We start from the raw sequence: 23,048 nt of genomic DNA, 5'->3' as shown, positions 1-23,048 counted from the left end.
GTCGATGGGACAAGGTTCTCATTCCTCATATTCACAAAGGGCGCAGCCCTATGGCGCTATGACTCATGGCTTCTTGATCCGGCGAGAGTAGCCACCAATGTGTGGTGATTGCAGCGTACAAGTTACTGTGCGCCATATTTTATTGGACTGTGTTTTATTTTCCGACCGGCGGGCCGCTGCTGATTTGCCGATGGATCTGCCCTCCATTTTAAGTAACCTTCAAGTAACGTAGTCCGAGTTTTAACATTTTGTGAATTTTCCAGTATTTTTCGGAGATTTAAGGGAGACGGTTTTAATGTGTTAACAGGGTGACTGGCTCACCCATGTTTTTTCTAAGTTGTCCGCCAGTTACATTTCCCTGTGCCTTTCTTTTAGCTCCTTCGTCGTTTTAATTGTGGTTTAGTCCCATGCTTTAGCGCATGTGAGGTAGGGCGATTGTGTAATCAATTTGAGTGCGTGAGATTTTATCCACATTCGTTCGTTTTAACGATTGTAAGGGAGCTGATAACCTCACCATTGAGCGCCCATAAGCTCCAAACGCACGCCCGCCCGCGCGCACACACACACGCGCGCGCACACACACACACACACACACACACACACACACACACACACACACACACACGACTTTCAGTGATCCCTTCAGTGCAGACGCACCCCAAGCCCGCACTCTTACGGGCATCGGCGAGTTGCTGCGACTAATAAGGCTAACGAGCAGGAGCACTGCATCATTGGTGTATGTGGTATCAGATAGAATTTGGGTCTGACGGGAGGCAGTGCTAGGTAGTCTGTGCGGTTATGTGGACCACTGTGTTAGGAGAGCGTAGTGGTCAGCGCATCTAACTAGTAAACAGGAGACCCAGTTCGAAGCCCGGTCGGGCACACATTTTCCACTTGCCCCATTGATATTAATCAATGCCTACTGGGAGCAAATGTCTTTAATTGCTTTGTTTCTTGACTCATAGCTGCTGCAGGGTCAAAATGGTATCTGCTCTTTCAGACATTTCTTCTGGACATGTGCGAAAGAACACACACTACTAATGTAAAAATATAATTTTTACATAATAGCATTTCTTGATACTTTACACAGTCATCTGAAAACGTCTATGAATGCAACTAATATTTTATATAAAGATGCCATCGACTGTAGAGAGGGATTTTTTCAGTTTCAATTTCGGCGTTAAGGCCGTTATCAAGTGGTGTACTGCAGCCGACTGTGGTTCAGCACATGCCAAACATTAAAATCCTCAGACACGTACACATGCCATCGTCATGCCGTATGTGTACTTGTCGGAGGATGTTAATGTTTGACTTGTGCTGAACCACAGTCGGCTGCAGTACACCACTTGATAACGGCCTTAACGCCGAAATTGAAATTGTGAAAAACATACAGTCGATGACGTATGTCTTTTAAAAAGTTCTGCATGATTGTGAACCCCAGTCATGAGAAGTTTATCAGTAAGTAATATTAGAATGAAACTTCCTGGCAGATTAAAACTGTGTGCCGGACCGAGACTCGAACTCGGGACCTTCGCCTTTTGCGGGCAAGTGCTCTACCAAGCACGACCTACGCCCCGTGAGTGACAATATTAGTAACTAATATTGTCCTCTAATTATTAATGTATAACATTAAGGATAGTATCAGATGTGCCGTGTCTGTCAAGAAATTTTCGGAGGAATTGCAGCTTGTTTGCATACCACATATTTTCTTCAGAAAACGTTCCCTCAACACATGCATCTATCTACACCCAGAGTTTGCGATGGGCTATGTAGAGTTCGGGTGACGTTAGCCACTATTCAACAGCACTAGCACTGACTACTGTGTCCGCGAACTTAGCTATTACTAGAATTTCTTTCGTGGAAAAAAAAACATTTAAAAACTGAATTCAATATTTCATGTCCTGTTTTCCTCTTTCGGTTTCGGTTCGTAGTCCACAGGCTTCTGGACATTAATTTTTGTGGCACTGACAGCTTAAACACCTGGCTAAAATTAGTTGCAATTGTAGCACAAATCCTGCGATAGCATTTTTACGGTATTTCTATAATTGCCCTTTCGGTAGAGGAGCAAGCTACAATAAACATTCGGCTGCGTACGTTTTTAAGGTTGCCTTCTATACCTACTGTGCAGTAAGAGGTGTTTCTGAAGAAGCTTTTAAATACGGATTGTATGCCAAGGTGAGCTTATCAGAGTGGCTGCATTTAGAAGAGCGTCCAGTAGGTCGTTGATATATGATATCCGTATGTTCCGTAATATTGGTCCATTGTACCGAGTGAAGTCAATCAATGATTGAGACACTGGACTCATTCATGTTGGGCAGGAAGGCGGCTCAGATCCCCAGACGGCCAATGAGGGTTATGTTCCGCTAAACCTCTTAAGACAAATGTTGGGTTGGCGCTTTTGAAAAGTACCCCGCCGATTTCCTGCATCACAGTTCCTCTGTTTGTAATGACGTTGTCGTCGAAGGGTAGGTAAACCGTGATCTTTCTTGATTTCTTATTGACCCGTTATTCGAAGACGGTTCATCAAATCGTAGTACAGCGAGATTCATCGTACTCGGTCGGCGTGTGCAGTAAACATATCTCTCTCGCCGATTTGAACGCTCTGATGCAACTCATTGTGTGTGTGTGTGTGTGTGTGTGTGTGTGAGAGAGAGAGAGAGAGAGAGAGAGAGAGAGAGAGGACGCGCGCGCTCTCCTTGTTAAACAAAGTTCCGTAGCATGAGTGATTAGACATTTGACGCATCATTACTGCATAGCTGACGAGTAGTTGGTGGCATGGTGAGATGCCGGTCCCTATTAGTAGACTATTAGCGGGGCTTGTGCAGAACGCTCCCAAAGCTGTCCTTGAGGCGCTGCAACGTGTGGACTCAAGCAGCTTCACCACCGACGTGGCAGTGCCGCGGGCCTGTATCGCATCACGTCCATAGTCCAGGCGAGGCAGCTTTCGGAATTTATACAGAGATATACGGAGAGCCTCAAGTCATTAGTGGTCGAAAATGAATTTCACTGGCTCTATGGTATCTTCAACGAGCAATGTCCTTGCCAAATTTTATCACATTGCTAACATTAACCAGAAAATAATCTCTAATTTTAAAACTTTATGTACAAGTAACCTACAATGTAGAAGCAGCAGTTGCGACTGTACCTAACACTTTCAGCTGTGTAGTTGCTCTTCTAAACAGCAACCCATAAGAGGAAACCAGCTGCGTCTTTACCCCTGTGGTCACTCGTACTTCAGGTAGTTGGGCTCAGTTTGAAAACAGTAGCTCAGCGTACTCATAGGGTCGAACTGCTAGTGTTTCGTCTCAGTTACCGTTTTACTTACTCTTACAGCTTTCCTGTTACTGCTGTCTCTTCTCATTGGCACTGTGTCTCTTTTCCTCGTTGTCATTCTCATGTACACACACACACACACACACACACACACACACACACACACACACACACACACACACACACACCTCTCTCTCTCTCTCTCTCTCTCTCTCTCTCTCTCTCTATCATTATCACTGGCTGTCACCCCCTTCCATTTCCACTTCCTCTTTCTCTTTATTTTCCCCCAACGCCCACACTGCCTCATCCACTCTTTTCCTGTCATGTCATGTTGTTGTTGTTGTGGTCTTCAGTCCTGAGACTGGTTTGATGCAGCTCTCCATGCTACTCTATCCTGTGCAAGCTGCTTCATCTCCCAGTACCTACTGCAACCTACATCCTTCTGAATCTGCTTAGTGTAGTCATCTCTTGGTCTCCTCCTACGATTTTTACCCTCCACGCTGCCCTCCAATACTAAATTGGTGATCCCTTGATGTCTCAGAACATGTCCTACCAACCGATCCCTTCTTCTAGTCAAGTTGTGCCACAAGCTTCTCTTCTCCCCAATCCTATTCAATACTTCCTCATTAGTTATGTGATCTACCCATCTAATCTTCAGCATTCTTCTGTAGCACCACATTTCGAAAGCTTCTATTCTCTTCTTGTCCAAACTATTTACCGTCCATGTTTCACTTCCATACATGGCTACACTCCGTACAAATACTTTCAGAAATGACTTCCTGACACTTAAAAATCTATACTCGATGTTAACAAATTTCTCTTCTTCAGAAACGCTTTCCTTGCCATTGCCAGTCTACATTAATTATTTTGCTCCCCAAATAGCAAAACTCATTTACTACTTTATCTCATTTCCTAATCTAATTCCCTCAGCATCACCCGACTTAATTCGACTACATTCCATTATCCTCGTTTGGTTTTGTTAATGTTCATCTTATATCCTCCTTTCAAGACACTATCCATTCCGTTCAACTGCTCTTCCAGGTCCTTTGCTATCTCTGACAGAATTACGATGTCATCGGCGAACCTCAAAGTTTTTATTTCTTTTCCATGGACTTTAATACCTGCTCCGAATTTTTCTTTTGTTTCCTTCACTGCTTGCTCAATATACAGATTGAATAACATCGGGGAGAGACTACAGCCCTGTCTCACTCCCTTCCCAACCACTGCTTCCCTTTCATGCCCCTCGACTCATAACTGCAATCTGGTTTCTGTACAAATTGTAAATGGCCTTTCGCTCCCTGTATTTTACCCCTGCCACCTTCAGAATTTGAGAGAGAGTATTCCAGTGGACATTGTCAAAACCTTTCTCTAAGTCTACAAATGCTAGAAACGTAGGTTTGCCCTTTCTTAATCTAGCTTCTAAGATAAGTCGTAGGGTCAGTATTGCCTCACGTGTTCCAACAGTTCTACGGAATCCAAACTGATCTTCCCCGAGGTCGGCTTCTACCAGTTTTTCCATTCGTCTGTAAAGAATTCACGTTAGTATTTTGCTGCTGTCACTTATTAAACTGATAGTTCGGTAATTTTCACATCTGTCAACACCTGCTTTCTTTGGGATTGGAATTATTATATTGTTCTTGAAGTCTGAGGGTATTTCGCCTGTCTCATACATCTTGCTCACCAGATGGTATAGTTTTGTCATGACTGGCTCTCCCAAGGCCGTCAGCAGTTCCAATGGAATGTTGTCTATTCCGGGCGCCATGTTTCGACTCAGGTCTTTCGGTGCTTCACGCAGTATCGTATCTCCCATTTCATCTTCATCTACATCCTCTTTCATTTCCATAATATTTTCCTCAAGTACATCGCCCTTGTATAGGCCCTCTATATACTCCTTCCACCTTTCTGCTTTCCCTTCTTTGCTTAGAACTGGGTTTCCATCTGAGCCCTTGATGTTCATACAAGTGGTTCTCTTATCTCCAAAGGTCTCTTTAATTTTCCTGTAGGCAGTATCTATCTTACCCCTAGTGAGATAAGCCTCTACATCCTTACATTTGTCCTCTAGCCATCCCTGCTTAGCCATTTTGCACTTCCTGTCGATCTCATTTTTGAGACGTCTGTATTCCTTTTTGCCTGCTTCATTTACTGCATTTTTATATTTTCTCCTTTCATCAATTCAATATTTCTTCTGTTCCCCAAGGATCTCTACTAGCCCTCGTCTTTTTACCTACTTTATCCTCTGCTGCCTTCACTACTTCATTCCTCAAAGCTACCCATTCTTCTTCTACTGTACTTCTTTCTCCCATTCCTGTCAATAGTTCCCTTATGCTCTCCCGAAACTCTGTACAATCTCTGGTTTAGTCAGTTTATCCAGGTCCCATCTCCTTAAATTTCCACCTTTTTGCAGTTTCTTCAGTTTTAATCTACAGTTCATAATCAATAGATTGTGGTCAGTCCACATCTGCCCCTGGAAATGTCTTACAATTTAAAACCTGGTTCCTAAATCTCTATCTTACCATTATATAATCTATCTGATACTTTCTAGTATCTCCAGGATTCTTCCATTTATACAACCTTCTTTCATAATTCTTAAACCAAGGTTAAGCTATGATTAAGTTATGCTCTGTGCAAAACTCTACCAGGCGGCTTCCTCTTTCATTTCTTATCCCCAATCCATATTAACCTACTACGTTTCCTTCTCTCCCTTTTCCTACTGCCGAATTCCAGTCACCCATCAATATTAAATTTTCATCTCCCTTCACTATCTGAATAATTTCTTTTATTTGATCATACATTTCTTCAATTTCTTCATCTGCAGAGCTAGTTGGCATATAAACTTGTACTACTGTAGTAGGTGTAGGCTTCGTTATCTATCTTGACCACAATAATGCGTTCACTATGCTGTTTGTAGTAGCTTACCCACATTCCTATTTTCGTATTCATTATTAAACCTACTCCTGCATTACCCCTATTTGATTTTGTATTCATAACCCTGTATTCGCCTGACCAGAAGTCTTGTTCCTCCTGCCACCGAACATCACTAATTCCCACTATATCCAACTTTAACCTATCCATTTCCCTTTTTAAATTTTCTAACCTACGTGCCCGATTAAGGGATCTGACATTCCACACTCCTATCCGTAGAACGCCAGTTTTCTTTCTCCTGATAACAAGTCAACTAAATATTGCACTGCCACTGTGTTCCTCTCTTTCTCTTCGAGCTGCCATTTTCTCCTTCTCTCTTTCTGCACCACAAGCACTGTCTGCTATCTCCCAATCTCCCAGTACTTAGTACTTTTCCTTCTTTTTGCCACTGCCGCTTTTCTTTTTCTCTTTCAGCATAAAAAACCGCGATTATGTTCGCATGCTAAACTTTTTGGGAAATTTTTTAAAGGTGCTGAGGAAGGTAGAATGAGGCAGCAGATACCCCACATTTCAGTCAGTCTTTTAATTAAACAAGAACATAATCGCATTTTTTTCCGCCGATAGGAGCATTCTTTCACTGGATCCCTTCTTCTGCCTGTTGCAGCAGGGCACGTACCTCATATGAAAAGAAATGTATTGGTCAGTAAAATTTAGATAGTTTATTTGTGTGAAACTGAAATAACGAAAAACAAACTTTACACAACAAACCGGATTTTACGGGCAAAATTTTTTTGCATATTCAACAGTGCAACAACATGGGGTTCCTAAACGATAACAGGCACTCTTTACAACACATTTATCCGTGCTACGTCACTTTATAACACTGGATTTACGTGCGTATTTTAATGTACAGAAGTAGGGTAACTTTGAATGTATCACGAAAACGGTTACGATATGTAGAAAATGTTCGGTGACGATCGAGATCTTAAGAATATATCGTAAAAATTTCAGACATTTGCCGTGCTTATCCGTATAGGAATACACGCCTGGGTTTTGATGCGCTGGTGACGACGAAAACATAGTAAAAAAAAAACTTTTTTTGGGGGGGGGGGGGTCCTAGGAACCGCTCATGAACTAATAGTGCCACCGTAAATCCCATCAAGCCCGCCTCAGACCACATAGACCACATAAAACACAAAGAGAACCAACGGCTTTGCTCCATTTGCCTAAGCAAGATGGAATGTGTAGTAATCATTTTTTGACCCTATACTGTAGGATAATGACACTAAGACTATCCTTTGGTATACAAATGCTCCTTAGCCCAGGGGTATCCAAAACCCTTGATCCTGCCTCTTTTTTTCCGGTAGCATCTGAAGTATGAGTACGGAAAATTCGGATTTTATGCGCGGCGCTTTGGGACTTATTAGGTACGAAAGCAGTCGTGTGCATGCCGGTTTGTTCGTTTCCCAGTGCAGGCACCTCAAAGCTTGTACTAGGCCTGGTGAGAACCGTTGCAGATCCTCGTTGCCCGAGCCCTCTTTCAGGACGGATGTCCAAGCAGAAGGGCCGCTTCCTGCGACGGGCGCGCCTTCCTGTCAACAGGCGTCGCGTTGTGCAGACTGCACAGCGCAGATACGCGTGCGATAAGCGCGGCTGCGCGGACCACGTTGCTCGCGTGCCAAGGCGCGGCTCCCACAGTGGCCTGCCGTGGTCTCATGTAGCGAGTGCGCTGCCTACCACACGCCCAGCCGGCGTGCCCGAATCACACGATAACGGCATTTCCCGTTGATGATATCACTCGTGACGTGAGTACCATAAACAGCGGCGCTCGGGCGCTCAGTATTGACACAATATTACTATTATGTCAATAAATTGCACGAAAGTTCGAGATGAAGAACGGCACAGCATTATTGCTGATGATAAACGAGGGTAATCCCAAAAGTAAAGGTCTCCTGTTGTTTTTTTTTATAAGTACATATACGTGTTTATTTCTACAATGGTTTACATCAGTTTAAAAAAATGGTTCAAATGGCTCTGAGAACTATGGGACTTAACTTCTGAGTTCATCAGTCCCCTAGAACTTATAACTACTGAAACCTAACTAATCTAAGGACATCACACACATCCATCCCCGAGGCAGGATTCGACGCGCGGCACCAGATTGTAGCGCCATCAGTTTACAGCTTGAACATTTATCTATTTTTCGACATAATCACCATTTCTGTCGATGCATTTTTGTAAACGCTGTGGAAGTTTTTGTATGCCCAAGTGATACCAGCTCGCCCCCATGCTGTTCAGAAAATTATGAACTTCTTTCACCTCGTCGTCGGAGCTGAATCGCTGGGACCACAATTAACGCTGACAGGTACTGTGACACACTGATAAAAAAAAAAAAATCAAACGGGCAATTCAGAACCGGAGAAGAGGAATATTGAGCAAGGGGGTACACATTCTCCATGACAACGCTCGCCCACACATCGCTCGGCAAACCGTTGCTCTTCTGCAACAGTTTCAGTGGAACATAATCACCTACCAACCCTATAGTCCTGACTTGGCGCCCAGTGACAATCATCTCTTCCCTAGGTGGAAAGAACATTTGACCTGACAGCGATTCAGCTCCGACGACGAGGTGAAAGAAGCGGTTCATAACTTTCTGAACAGCACGGCGGCGAGCTGGTACCACATGGGCACACCCACAGCGTCTACAAAAATGCATCGACAGAAATGATTGTCGAAAAAATAGCTACATGTTCAAGCTGTAAACTGACGTAAACCATTGTAGAAATAAACAGGTCTATGTACTTATAAAAAAAAGGAAGCCTTACTGTTGGGATTACCTTCGTATATGAGAGAAAGTACCATCACAACTGTATTTCGAGTGTGCCTTTGTCTCACACGAATAGTTTCGTCGGCACATTGCTGCCATCCTCGAGCCCCACCACTGGCAAAAGAGTATAATATTTCCTTGGTGCATTTGTTGTGGAGTCCTTGTTACTAGCACACGTGGGCTAGCTTTTGTCAGAAGTCTCTACATGACATCGTATTGTCTCATGTGTTGGGAGACAACACGGTGTCGAGTAGACACTTCTGGCAAAAGCTAGCCCACTTGTAGTAGTAACACGTGCCGCACAATAAAAGCACCAAGGAAATTTAATACAGTCTTGGGAGTGGTGGTGCCTGAGGATGGCGGAAATGTGCCGCTGAAATTATTCGTGTTGGATACTCATTTTCAAGATACAGCTCTGGTGGCACTTTTTCTAATATAAAATAAACATTTCTGCTTATTATGATCACACTGTAATCTTCGGTTTCCTTTGTTGCTATCAACAACAAACTATCTGGTGTTTCCTGGTCGGTCAGAACTTTATTCCTTCAAAGTACCACATGGTGCTTTCATATACTATCCACAATGTAGTTATACCTTTTGTTATGTGTATAGAACGCTATGTTAACATCATTTTTCAGTATAGTGTCCTTGCTTTTCAACGCACTTGGTCCATCGTAGCACAATCTTCGTGATGCCCTCAGAAATTGCTGTTTTCGGCTGACCAGTGAGCCACGCTTGCACCGCGTCCGTCAGTTCTTGGTCCGGGGCGTATCGACGTCACAAATGGCTTTTGAGTGGACCAAGCAAGTGGTAGTAGAAAGGTGGCAAGATCAGAACTATCCGGAGGATGAGCCATTACTTCAAACTTGAGTTTCGGAGCGTTTCAGCGTGTGGGCAGCAGTGTGTGGACGGGCATTGTCGTGCAACAGTGCAACACATTTGGACAGTAGTCCTCGGCGTTGACTTCGAATTGCAAGCTTAAGCCTGCCAGTAAGCATCTGACTGTCACGCGTACTGTTTGTTGTTGTGCCACTCGCCTGACAATATTCCAGTACTGGGCCTTGTGCGTCCCAAAAACTGGTAAACATAAGTTTTCCTGCGGATGGCTGGGTTTTGAACTTTTTCCTGCTAGGCGGTTATGGATGATTCCATTCCATATTCTGCTTGTTGCCCTCCGGCTTGTAATGGTGGATCAAGTTTCGTCAGCAGTGACGATTCTGACTAAGAAGCTGTCATGTTTTTGGGTACTTCCAAAAGCGTTTGCTTATGCAACACTGTGAATTGTTCTGCGACCCGTGTTACACACACTTTATGAAACCGAAGACTATTGTGGATGATTTCGTTGGCGGAACCTCGACCAATTTGCAGATACCGTGCCACTGCATCAGCAGTCAGTCGTCTGTCTACCGGAGCCATGCCACGTCAACGCTGGCATCATTTAGGCCGTTGATAGGCGTCCGGCTCCTTCCCCATGCGTAATAATTGTGGGACCATTTGCAATCCATTCGTAGACACTGTCTCGTATTCTGCCGAAAGTCTTTAACGGATTGCGGCCTCCGATACTGCTCCCGTCCAAAAAAAGCTAGATCACCACTCGTTGTTGGTGCAAACTTCTAATAAAGCGGCCATGGTCTATCTGCAACAAAGGAAGACAAATGGAGGAATTAGGATCAAACTTTCATCAGGATCACAGCAGCATAGCTAGAAAATAAACGACGACAGAGGTCAGTGTGAACAAGGTAAGAGCAATTACGTCAACATAGCGGGTTATTTTTGATGTAACCTCGTATATTTTACAGCCCACTTACTCATCTTCTGTCATGCACTTCTTTAGTTCTTTGCAGAAATTCATTCGAACTGACTCTCCGATTATCGTTTCATTTTTGCGACTGGATTCGCGATTTTCCATCAGAGATGTCACAGTTCGTAGTAATTGACGGAAAATAATCGAGTAAAACATAAGTGATATCTGCCATTCCCCTCTGCATTCCTTATCTATTTGAACGATTTAGGAGACAATCTGAGCAGCTGTTTTAGGCTGTTTTTGCAGATGATGCTGTCGTTTATCCTCTGGTAAAATCATCCGAAGATCGAAACCAATTGCAGAACGATTTAGGCAAGACTACGTATGGAGCCAAAATTAGCAATTGACCCTAAATAATGAAAAGTGTGAGGTCATGGGTCTAAAAGAAATCTGGTAAACTTCGGTTACACAATAAATCAGTCAAATCGAAATGCTGTAAATTCAACTAAATACGTAGGAATTACAGTTACGAAATAACTTAAACTCGAAGGAACACACAGAAAATGTTGTGGGGGAAGTCGAACCGAAGACTGTGTGTTACTGGCAGAGCAGTTACGAAATGCACCAGATCTACTACGCTTGTCCGTCCTCTTCTGGAGTACTGCGTGTCAGGGGATCCTTACCAGAGAGGATTTACGTAGTACATCAAGAAAGTTCAAAGACTGGCAGCACGTTTTGTATTACCGAGTAATCGGGGAGAGCATGTCTCGGACATGACACAGGATTCGGAGTGTGTATCATTAAAACAAAGGCGTTTCTCGTTGCGACGGATCTTCTCACGAAATGTCATCACCAAATTTCCGCTCTGAATGCGAAAATATTTTGTTGACGCCTGCCTACATAAGGAGAAATGATCATCACAATATAATAAGGGAAATCAGAGTTCGCACGGAAAGATATGTGTGTTCGTTTTTTCCGCGCGCTGTTAGAGGGTGGAGTAATAGAGAACTAGAGTGATGATGGTCACTGAAGCGTGATTTGCAGAATAGCGATGTATACGTAGATTTGCTGTAGTTCCGCTCGTCTCTCCGTTGGCACAGTTCTTTGCAGTCGGCGGCGACCTTAATCTTCAACACGTTCTTGCCTCAGGGCGTTCAGTGGAGGCGTGGGAATTCCCAGAGTAGCGGCGCTCGCTGTACTCTGCTGACACTGAGGCTCTTGCAAAGTCCAGAGTGTGCGGGACCTGCGTTAGACTGCCACGCCATCGGCCTGTACAACGTTCGATGACTTCCCACTCGCGTGACGTGTCGAACGATTGCATCCGCCGAGTCGAGTGGAGCTCTGTCACACGACAGCTATCTATAATTCAGTTTATGAATGTGTAATAAGACCTCTCGCGTGTACCAGATGCGGCCACATACCGCGTGGAAAGCCATGACATGCAAATATTGGGAGTACTAACTCAGTTGGTCGGTTATCAGGCTACATAGTGTTGTGGGGAAGGCTAACCAAAAACTGTGTTTTATTGGCAGGACACACAGAAAATGTAACAGACTTACTAAGGAGACTGCCTACACTACACTTGTCCGTCCTCTTTTAGAATACTGCTGCGCCGTGTCGGATCTTTACTTGATAGGACTGACGGACTACATCGAAAAAGTTCAAAGGAAGGCAGCACGTTTTGGATTATTGCGAAATATGGGCAAGTGTGTCTCAGAAATAACACAGGATTTGGGTTGGACATGATTAAAAGAAATGTGTTTTACGTCGCGACGGAATCTTCTCACGAAATTCCAATCACCAACTTTCTCCTCAGTGCGAAAATAGTTTGTTGATACCGACCTACATAGGGAGGAACGATCACCACGATAAAATAATGGATATCAGAGCTCGTACGGAAAGATATAGGTGTTCATTCATTCTGCGCGCTAAATGAGATTGGAATAATAGAGAATTGTGAAGGTTCGATGAATCCTCTGCCAGGCACTTAAATGTGATTTGCAGAGTATCCATGTAGATGTACTGAACTCCCAAGGTACTCGGCGGATTAACCGCCACTGACTCGCTGGGTTGCGTGTTGTAAGGCCGCATGGATTACTAGGCTGAACCCTTGCGAGCAGCTGATGCCGCAGGCGATAACGGGCGCTCCGCTTGTTGGCTCTGCAAACACGATGATGTCGATGTTGTGCACTATTGGTGTTCGTGGCAAGGCACGGCCAAAAAGTGCTGTCACCGCTGGTGGCGTATGGGGACAACTGCCGAAATCCTCGCGTCGTTGTAGGTACGCTGACACACTGCCATGTCGGAAGGGTGGACTACACGTCAGAGGTAGCGACGTGGGATGCAATAGGCCACGACCGGTCGAATGTAGCGGAGGAAACTAGCGATCGTGCACTTTTATTGCCTTAGATTTACCTTGGAACAGTCAAACAGCTGACTATTGCTTCGTTTCCAGCTTGTAGGAATATATCCAGAATTTGTCTCCTCCGTGTAACTTTTCGGACGTTCCCTTTCACGAGTTAACACAAACTAATTTTTGAGTTAATGAGAAACTGTGCGGAATGTGAGAAGAACGAATGGTTCTCGCTGCTGAATGTCGATAAAACATGGAATGTACTGTCGACTTCGGTGTGCCTAAAGATGCACCTATTTCACGGGCAAGTCACATGCCTACCCTCTTCAGTCATGTTGCACAACATAGATATTTCTTGGAAGATATACAGTTTTCGTTCTACCTTCACTGATTTCATCGTTGACAAAAGCATGAACTCGACGAAAATTAAGTCTTTCCTGAAGATTGAATATTTTATGAAGGCGATCGCCGACAGCTGCTATGCACTTTAAAAAACACGTGACACGCAGCTTTTTAAACTTGCTCGCGCGCGCTAGCCTTTTGTGTATATATGAGACCTCCTTAGTAAGAACATAGTCCTGAAGGTGACTTACGGACAGAGTTCAACAAAGCGATACAAGGCATTTACGATTTTTTTAAATTATGCAGCACTTGAAAACCTCCTACCGTTCTGTTTTGCATGAAGTGAGTACATGAAAATATGTAACCAGTAAAATGGCCTGAAAAAAGTGTCCCTCTCTCTAAAATATTTTTACCCACGAAATGGCAACACTATCTAACCACAGCTCTGTAAACATATTCAAGAGGAGGAGATGCTTTCACTGCGCAACAGGAAGATAGAGGGACGTGAATGAATATTTGATAATTCAAGATCACCTTAACTTTTTAAACTTGCTCGCGCGCGCGGTTTGTTTGTAATAATATATATGAGATCTCCTTTGTTTTGACACCATGTGCATTGAAGGATGTGTACATCACACTGATAGCCTAACGTGTGTCCGCATAAGAACAAGAAATATGTCACTTAATATGGAAACACACGTTTTCTCGGAGTCCCGCCAACACGACATACCTTGCGAATTGTGAAGGGATGCAGAGAGTTCAATAATAATTTTGCTGACGGTAATTTGGCTTTGCTTTGGCTGATAATTGTACCGAAAGCAGAATTCACAGTAAAATACCAGCACCAGTGAGGTACAGAAAGAATCAATATGAAAGCACGTGTGCAGATCGAATGTAGCACTGAGTTCATAAATGATTGGGGAAGGAAAATTAACTGTAAATGTTTTATGCGAAAGTCCTCAATTCAAAAGCAAAAAAAAGCTTTACCCTCGACACATGATGGACCATACGACAGCCAAGTCCACGATATATGAAAATCAGTACAAAAGAAATCTCTATATACGCCAGAATATGTTAAGCAGAGGAAGAGTGACGAAACCAGCACGCTGCACCCAAATACGAACTAGTGAATACCGACACCTTATAAGAACCTGGAACATCGTCTATCCGTATAACAACGGTAGTTACATTTGCCGACCTGAAAACGTTGCCATTAAAATATCACATCATTCAGCAAGTGCATGCCACAACTTTGATTTAATTTTTGTAGCTCTTACCATGAGAATGGGCATCTGAAGGCAATCAGTTCAAATACGCAGCGTCCACAAACAAGCTCCGAGACCAGTCGTCCGTAGCAAATGGGAGCAGAAAAGAGCAGACTACACCAGAACACAGAGAATGTCTACCGTTGAAAGGGGTTCGCACAAACGCGATTCAGTGTGCACAGGCCCCTGAGTGGCCTGTAGGTCACACCTCCAAAGTATTTCTTAGCAGACATATCTTCACTTTGTCAGTCAGACAGTCGTTAACCCGGGTACAGAATGCCTTTGCTATAGACTCAAGAATCAGAACTCGAGCCGGACATTTTAATGAACGATTTCCGCACTGTTTCTTTAAACGCTTACTGCGTAAATTCAGTGAACAATTTCAGAGCTGCCGTTGATTCAACAATAAATAATGACGAGTTTTAAAACAGTAATGTCGTAAATGAATTTTCCGTAACGGAGGGAGTTGAACTTCGTGACTTCTTTTATTGTGTGTAGAATTGTAGCCGCTACCAATAACAATATAAACGACCGGTTTCGTGCTTGTACCCGTAGTCAGGTGGTTTACATTCATTTACATGTTTCCACAGTCAGTAATAGCGTTCACTGTTTAAATAGAAAGCAAATAATGTGACGATGACAGTTACGGCTATTTAAGCAGTGAACTCCAGAAACTGATTCTGGAAACATGTAAATCCGCGAAACCGATCGTGTGTTAAATAAGAAACATCTTTTATTGTGACTGCTAGCGGTTATTATTCTACACGCTAGTAACATCATAGCTCAAAAAAAAAAGTTCAAATGTTTGTGAAGTCTTATGGGACTTAACTGCTAAGGTCATCAGTCCCTAAGCTTACACACTACTTCACCTAAATTATCCTAAGGACAAACACACACACGCATGCCCGCGGGAGGACTCTAACCTCCGCCGGGACCAGCCGCACAGTCCATGACTGCAGCACCTTAGACCATCATAACTCATTAGCCCCATCAATGTGGTTTGTCCATTATAAAGGCGACCCCTATAAGATTACGGGGTACAATCTGTTTCCTGGACTGGATTGCTTGACTAAAACACAGTAACGATGTTCATCGAATGTTTCACTTGTCACCTTAGTCGCAAGTACTTGCTGTTTATGAACCGAGAACTTCGAAGTGAAGAAATAATTACTGTTTCATAATTTATGCGTTATTGAAACTTTGAAAACTGTCTTCCTTTCGTCGTGTTGGCAACTGCTCTGCGAGAGGCTGTGACGTTTCTGCTACCACCCTGTAACCCAGTATTAAAGAAGTGTATCTAGATTTCTCTCTCGTTTCCTGCTTAAAGCGGTGACCTTAGGAAGGCAGAACGCGAATCGGTTGAGGAAACATTGGCCAGTATGTAAGATTGTTACCTATGTCCTTCAGTCAGGTCAAGCGATTCTGGGAATGGCGAGAGGTAATTTGCTTGCAGCACGCGAATAATTTTTTTTCTCTCAACATGATAAGACGTCACGTGCGGAGTTGCGACATCGCATCGTGGTTAGCTAGAAGCTTTGGGGGCATGTAGCTGCAAAACATTTCGCAGTATTCGGCTGTAGTTAAGGAGCCCTGACTAATGGATGAGTCACACTGAATTTTACATGTAACTGACGGAAATTACGGTCGCAGGTTCGAATCCTGCCTCGGGTCTGGACGTATGTGATGTCTTTAGGTTGGTTAGTTTTAAGTAGTTCTAAGTTCTAGGGGACTGATGACCTCAGATGTTAAGTCCCATAGTGCTCAGAGCCATTTGAGCCATTTTTGAACTGACGGAAAGTGAAAAACATCACGAAGCGCTGTCAAGAAGTCAATTATTGCACGCAGTAAGAACCAAGCGCATAGCTGTAAAATTCGTTGATTACCTTAACTGAGAAATACACCTTCGCGGATTCTGCAGATGTTCCTTCTCTTGACCAAACACCCGTATTAGTATGCGGCACGGGGTAGCCGCGTGGTCGAGGCGCCTTGCCACGGTTCGCGCGGCTCGCCCCGTCGAGTTTCGGGTCCTCCCTCGGGCTTGGGTGCGTGTGTTGTCCTTAGTGCAAGTTAAAGTTAGATTAAATAATATGGAAGCCTAGGTATCGATGACCTCAGCAGTTTGGTCCCATAGGAACTTACAACAAATTTCCAAGTTTTGTATTAGTACAGACATAGGAAATGTTGATAAACCTCTCTCGACGCACTATTGTCGCCTCTACTGAAAACAATAATGATCTTGACGATCTTTAGAATCAGGGAGTTTTGTTCAGTTTCGTTAAAGAGTATGTTAATATGTTTTGTGGTACTCCACGATTCAACTGCCATTTCATTCCAGTCGCATATACACTCATGAGGTCACATCCTTAGTGACATTTAGCAGCCCCTTCCGCTGTTCTCGTTCATCATCACTAAACCACCGGCCAAAACTATCAACGAATGGTTTGAGCATCATCCAAGGCGCGTACATACAAATCGATAGCATCCCACCTCTGCTCAATACGACATAGAACCATTGCCAACATTAATAGTTTAGTTACACAAACAGAAAATAAAGGAACATTCATTATACGATGATATTAAACGGATAGCTCAGTATGTAAAAGGCGACGAAAAAGTGATAACCAAGGGGCCTGGAACGGAGTTATAGGGGAAGGAATAGAATTACGGTAGAATACTGGATCTGCAGTCGAAATGAGACAAGGGAAGGCTCCTTAGGTACTGCAATGAGTTTCATGTAGTACTAACAAGCACACAAAGTATCATAAGAGTATATAGTATCTTTGGAAAAGGCCTGGAGACATTGAAGAGACCTGTTGGACTATACTACACGGCGTACCCATAATTAAATACGTAGTTAAGTCCCGTTAAGTACTGGCGCTATCTGCTAACATTGAACCCAAGTTTATGACATTTGCCCTAAACATTTAATGTCAACATGTGTCAACTTAAATGGTGAGTTTTTGTGTCTGAAGGGTTTCTAATTTAGAAAACTTGACAATTTAATTGGAAGTGAAGGTCTTATGTCTAGTAATGCATTATTTTCGGTTGCCGACAAGGGAAGTTTATCTGGAATCCGTATGCTATGGCAGGTCTTTTAATTGAAGCGTTTGGAAATATTTCTGACGTATTTTCCGACAGTCGATGGGTATACAGTGTGATGTTTCCCACCGGGTACAAACTCTAGGGACTGATCGATGAGAGCACACGGAACAACGAAGGTCCAATGAACTTATGTTCAGAAATGCATGGTTCCCATGCTAGAGACCATTTATTCAATCATACCTGCTACAGAGACTGCTATCTAATAAGCGCTGTACCATGCAGCCACATTTACAGTATGCAGTTACCTCCTATGGGGTTGTACTGTTGCTCATACTAAAATGTAGACTTTCACGGCCGGAAATATCATGTCCATTATAATTATCCAGGCTGTTATGCCGTGGTTGGTTGATGAATTCTGTGTCGATTCCCAACGTTTCGTCTCCCGCAGTCGGAGACGCTTTCCCACGGCGAATCTGCAAATTCTAATCAATAAAAGCAATAATATTACTACTACTTTAAGGCAAAGAATGAATTTACACCTATTAGGTTTAGAGTAAATAAAAACAGATAGCTAAACAAAATTATGCTACAGGGAATATACAATACTCAGGAAACTCAGATTTAGTTAATGAAAGCCATAACCCTACCGAATAACGCACTGCCAAGTAATTAGAATTACCACTATTTCTATTGTTTGCAGAGCAGTATTTCTCATTTTCAAACGATTTTTCTTACATGTTTTTCCTGAGCAAGATGAATAAAACCAACTAGACTACCGTATCTAAAAAAAAAAAAGTGTTACAATAAGAGATGAAAGAGTGCAAACCCGCATTCCATGACGAATGTAAATTTCTTCCCAGTTTTCTTTGATGTTATTTATATTTTCAGCACCATCTTAATTTTACGGGGATGTGCTTTAATATTTTTGGATTTCGAAGGTTCTTTTTTGAGCTACAGTGGTTTCGAATCGCAGGAAGTGGAAGATTTTTGTATTGTATATATAACTGCATAGGCTTTCGCGGTCAGAACCAGTAACATAAAAATTTTGTATGTGTGGGACCACGTGATATTGTAAATAACGATCACTGATGAAACCGGTGTTTCGTTCTTGGTTACAGTGGCCTCCTTGTGGGTCTGCTAGTGTAATTTTGTTGCCCAGTGTCCTTATATTTTGTCATGACTGCACTCCTGATCGTGAATGTTATTTTAAAAACGTTGATATTATTGTTTTTCCGTGCACGAAGGACTGAGAAACTTTAATCAAATAGGTTTTTCTGTAGTGGAGGGAGTAGTGACCTACTATTGTCGGTTACACCTTGCAGTGTGTACGGTGATCGGTAGTCATCGGCTTGTGGATTCTTGATTTTCCATGTTAGACACAGATCGCAGGAAGGCAGGTACTGTAACGAGCGCGTCTCGATATACTCATACTTGAGAGACCTGTCGGGGTTCTTATGGCTGGCAGGCAGGATGTTGTAAACCTAAGCCCATCCTCTCTGTTCATGTTTTAAAATCACAAATTCCTCTCTGAAACCATACAGGTTTCTTAAATGTTATTCCCCCCCGCCACCGACGACTACCTATGTCCAGCATAACGAAAACAGTCCACAACCCATTCGCCAACCAGTACCAGTCATGGCACACACCGCAAGGTGTAATAGACAGGAAACCAATTACAATAAGGTTTCCCACTCCTTCCGGCACAGGAAACCAATAATGGCAAAGTTTTTAAAATGGTTACTTAATGCCATGCTCATTAAAGCAGTTATGTCAAAATAAAAGGATCTTTGACAACGAAATTGCACCAGTAGACCCAGAAGAAGAGCACTGAAATCGTAACTGAAACATTGGTTTCATCCGATAGTTGCTTACAGTATGGAAGGGTACCATACCCAGAAACACTCGTGTTAACCGGAAAATACTTTTATCACTAGTGGTAGTATTTTCGAATACTAACTTTGCAAGGTTGCTGGCAATGTATTCAGCTAACTTACAGAACTGTTGCCAGTACTTTAGAGAGAGAGAGAGAGAGAGAGAGAGAGAGTGTGTGTGTGTGTGTGTGTGTGTGTGTGTGTGTGTGTGTGTGTGTGTGTGTTTGTTTCTGTCTTTTAGATTTGTCCTAGAATTCTATTATACGTGAACTCAACTTACAAGAATATGTAAAGTGAGCTAGTTTTCAAACAGAAACAAAACATGTTATTCTCATAGATAATAATGTCAGACTTCTCTTTTCTTCACAGGTGTCAGTTCTTGGGACCAGCACACAAGTAGCACGTAAGTGAATGCCTGTTTTTTTTTTTCCATTGCGTAAAAATTTATAATAACTGTCTTTGTTTAAATACGTTTAAATATACTGATGTTTATGTTATGGTATAGAGAAAAATCTGACAGGGGAGTCTTTTGTACAAAATCGGTGCAACTAGTGCATTATTTTCCAGCTGTTATTAATATACTGTCGTATTATTCCTTTAAGAGGTGGTCATGGAATGTAGGGCTTGAATCAGGATTCTGTTCTGGCATCGTTGCTTTTCTTATCGGTGACCTGCAACTCAACATGCTTCGGATATGTTTCTCTTTATTGTGAAAGACAAGGAACGTAATGTAACTGATTGATTCCAAAAAAAATCTTTCTGACTTGCCCGCAACGTGCATTAAGTCTGTGAATGACCTAGTATACAGTGATGAGCCGAAACATAATGACCACCTGCCTAATAGCTTGTTTGTTTGTCTTTGGAGCGAAATACATCCCTGATTCCGTTTATCAGGGAACCGACAGTTTGTTGGTAGGTTTGTGAAAGTATGTGGCATTAGATGTTTACGCACAGGTCATGAAATTTGCATAAATAACGGGCCTCTGATTTACGTACGCTGTGATGGAGCTCGATAGCGGCCCAGATGGGTTCCGTAGGATTTACATAAGCCGAATTTGGTTGCCGAGACACCAACGAGAATTAACTACAACGCTCCTCAAACCAATGTACCACGTTTCTGGCTCCGAGACGCAGAGATGACATCGCTGTCACTGAGGAAATCAAGCGGAAAGGAGTGTCGGTGGTTTGCTAGCAGCTGTCAGCGTGTCTTCGATTACAACAGGTCCCATGTAAGCGCAGGGGAATGTTTCCTACAGCACAATACTTCTCTCACCAGCCTGCATACATGTCGCGCTGCACATTTCGAGCCGCCTTTCACCTCGATGACATGGAGACGACTATGGACCTAACGTAGCAAAAATGTGATACACCCGAAGAGCCGACACGTTTCCATTGATTGATGGCCGAATGGCCCCGTACCCACTGCAATCGTAATTGACGATGTGGTTAGGTCAACATGTAAACACATGAGGATGGCCTGCTGCGGAGTTCCATGCTCAACAGTGCATGATGAACGATGTACACCGAAAGACTTGTGCGTGCACCAGAATTGCGCTCTTACGTCAGAGATGCCACAGATCACCATCTGACCTACTTTACAGAGCAGACAAGCCTCCGGACCCCAGGTTCTGTGAAGGAACGTGGACGTTCAACCATCTAGCGCCTAGTGGTGGTTTCACTGTCCTTGTACCTCTTTCGTAGATGCTCACTGCAGTGTCACGTGAACATTCGACCAGCTGAGCCGTTTCCGAGATACTCGTTAGTAGACTCTCCGTAATAATAATCTGTCCTTTGTCAAACTCGTTTGACTCAATGGATTTCATCTGCAGCCCATCCATGTCTGCTCCGCTAATATACTTTTGCTACCGCTTCACGTGCCAACGCATCCAACATCGCGGTGGGCAATGGTCATAATGTTTTGGCTTATCAGTCTATATTTCTCAAGTTTCTAACTATATACTTATGATTATGGTGTCTGTTCTTTCGAACATGTCCGAAACAACAGACATCATTGGTGACCTGCAGTTGTCTAGAACGAAATTAGAATTATATTAATACCTTGAGCTGCTGACGATCATTGATATACATCAACGGGGAGAAGTGAAAATGTGTGCCCCTCCCGGACTCCAACCCGGGATCTCCTGTTTACATGGCAGACGCTCTATCCATCTCAGCCACCGAGGGCACAGAGGATAGTGCGACTGCAGGGATTACCTCGCGCACGCCTCCCGCGAGACCCACATTCTCACCTTGTTTGTCGACACACTACATTCGTAGTCTTACGGGACTTGGTAAGAATGTCTTCCGCGAGTAATGAGTGGAAGAACATTCTTCTGAAACCCGTCGTTTCGTATATACACTTGTGTAGTCAGTACACAAGTCAACGCAAGGGATCCACGTATCTAGTCTTTCACGCAGAGGACGATTAATTTGCTTTTTGTGGTAATTTTATAGCTGTTAATCCCACTTTCAATCAACAGAATATTCCGAAAATAACATGTATCTGGTGCAACGAATTTTAAAAAATAAGCTTGATGAAAAAAAACTGTGTAATCTGATCGGCATTGTCGTTGTCGGTGGTTTATATGTAACGCGAAGACGTAGCAGAAGTGTGTCCTTAGAGCCGCAGACGTTGCATCTCGTGACGTCATGCTACGAGGATCGTATTAACATCAAGACGACACTCACTACCTTCCCTCGAGACATTACCGACGTGCCTTAGCCAACGTTGTCTATCAACGTTAACTATCGTTCGCTAGCTGTCGAGTTCTGAGAAGAGAACCTGCTGTCTCTTTCGTTTATATCCATCCTGCTTCACTGCCGGATTGTGCACGTGAAAAGGATTCCCTGTACTCGCACGTACATGGGCCAGATTATCTGAATTTATTATCGAGGCCCTTGCGTCATATACATGTGAAATAATTAATCTGACTCCCCTCACAGTTCATAAGACAAAAGTATTGAATCTCATGGTGCTTCCCAGCATTTCCATTTAAGTCTAGATCTGTAGTGCAGGCCGATCACGTTTAACGTTGCCTACTTTAGCGGATATTTTCACGTGCATGCTCTAAGAAGTAAAAAAAGCAGTATGAAGTAGTTTATATTCCCACTGGGTGACAGTGTCCAAGAGCACGATATGTGGAAGGCTTTTGCGCAAAGAGAACTGTGGTGTATCCTTCATGCACCTTTACAATGGCTGGAAAATATAAGATTCCGTTTTTTAAAATTGGATTTCAGGACATGCCCATTCACCATGTCAAGAGTGAAACGTCATTTTATGATTTTACGAACATAAGGGCAACACTGAACCCAGTCCCTGAGCGGAAAAAATATCCGACACGGCTGGCAAGCGAACCTGGGCCCCTTCGCTTGTCAATCCACCACGCTGATAGCGCATCTACCGAGGCGGACAAAAATAAAAAAATGAACTTGTACCATGAGCAATGACGCTAAATATGTCTCACAGACA

General features: G+C 43.2%; 1 protein-coding gene across 4 annotated transcripts in view; it reads left to right on the top strand.

The window, feature by feature from the left end:
• Nucleotides 1-23,048, top strand: part of LOC126365743 (uncharacterized) — a 507,155-nt gene that overhangs the window by 162,223 nt on the left and 321,884 nt on the right. For all 4 annotated transcript variants that reach the window (XM_050008196.1, XM_050008200.1, XM_050008203.1 and 1 more), the window contains one exon: nucleotides 19,949-19,982. The gene's annotated coding sequence lies outside the window, so the exon portion shown is untranslated. The remainder of the gene's footprint in view (nucleotides 1-19,948; nucleotides 19,983-23,048) is intronic.

Source organism: Schistocerca gregaria, chromosome 4 (genome assembly GCF_023897955.1).
Source record: "Schistocerca gregaria isolate iqSchGreg1 chromosome 4, iqSchGreg1.2, whole genome shotgun sequence".
Taxonomy (NCBI): Eukaryota; Metazoa; Arthropoda; class Insecta; order Orthoptera; family Acrididae; genus Schistocerca; species Schistocerca gregaria.
Note: the sequence above shows the minus strand (reverse complement) of the source record. Positions and strands in the feature narration are given on the sequence as shown.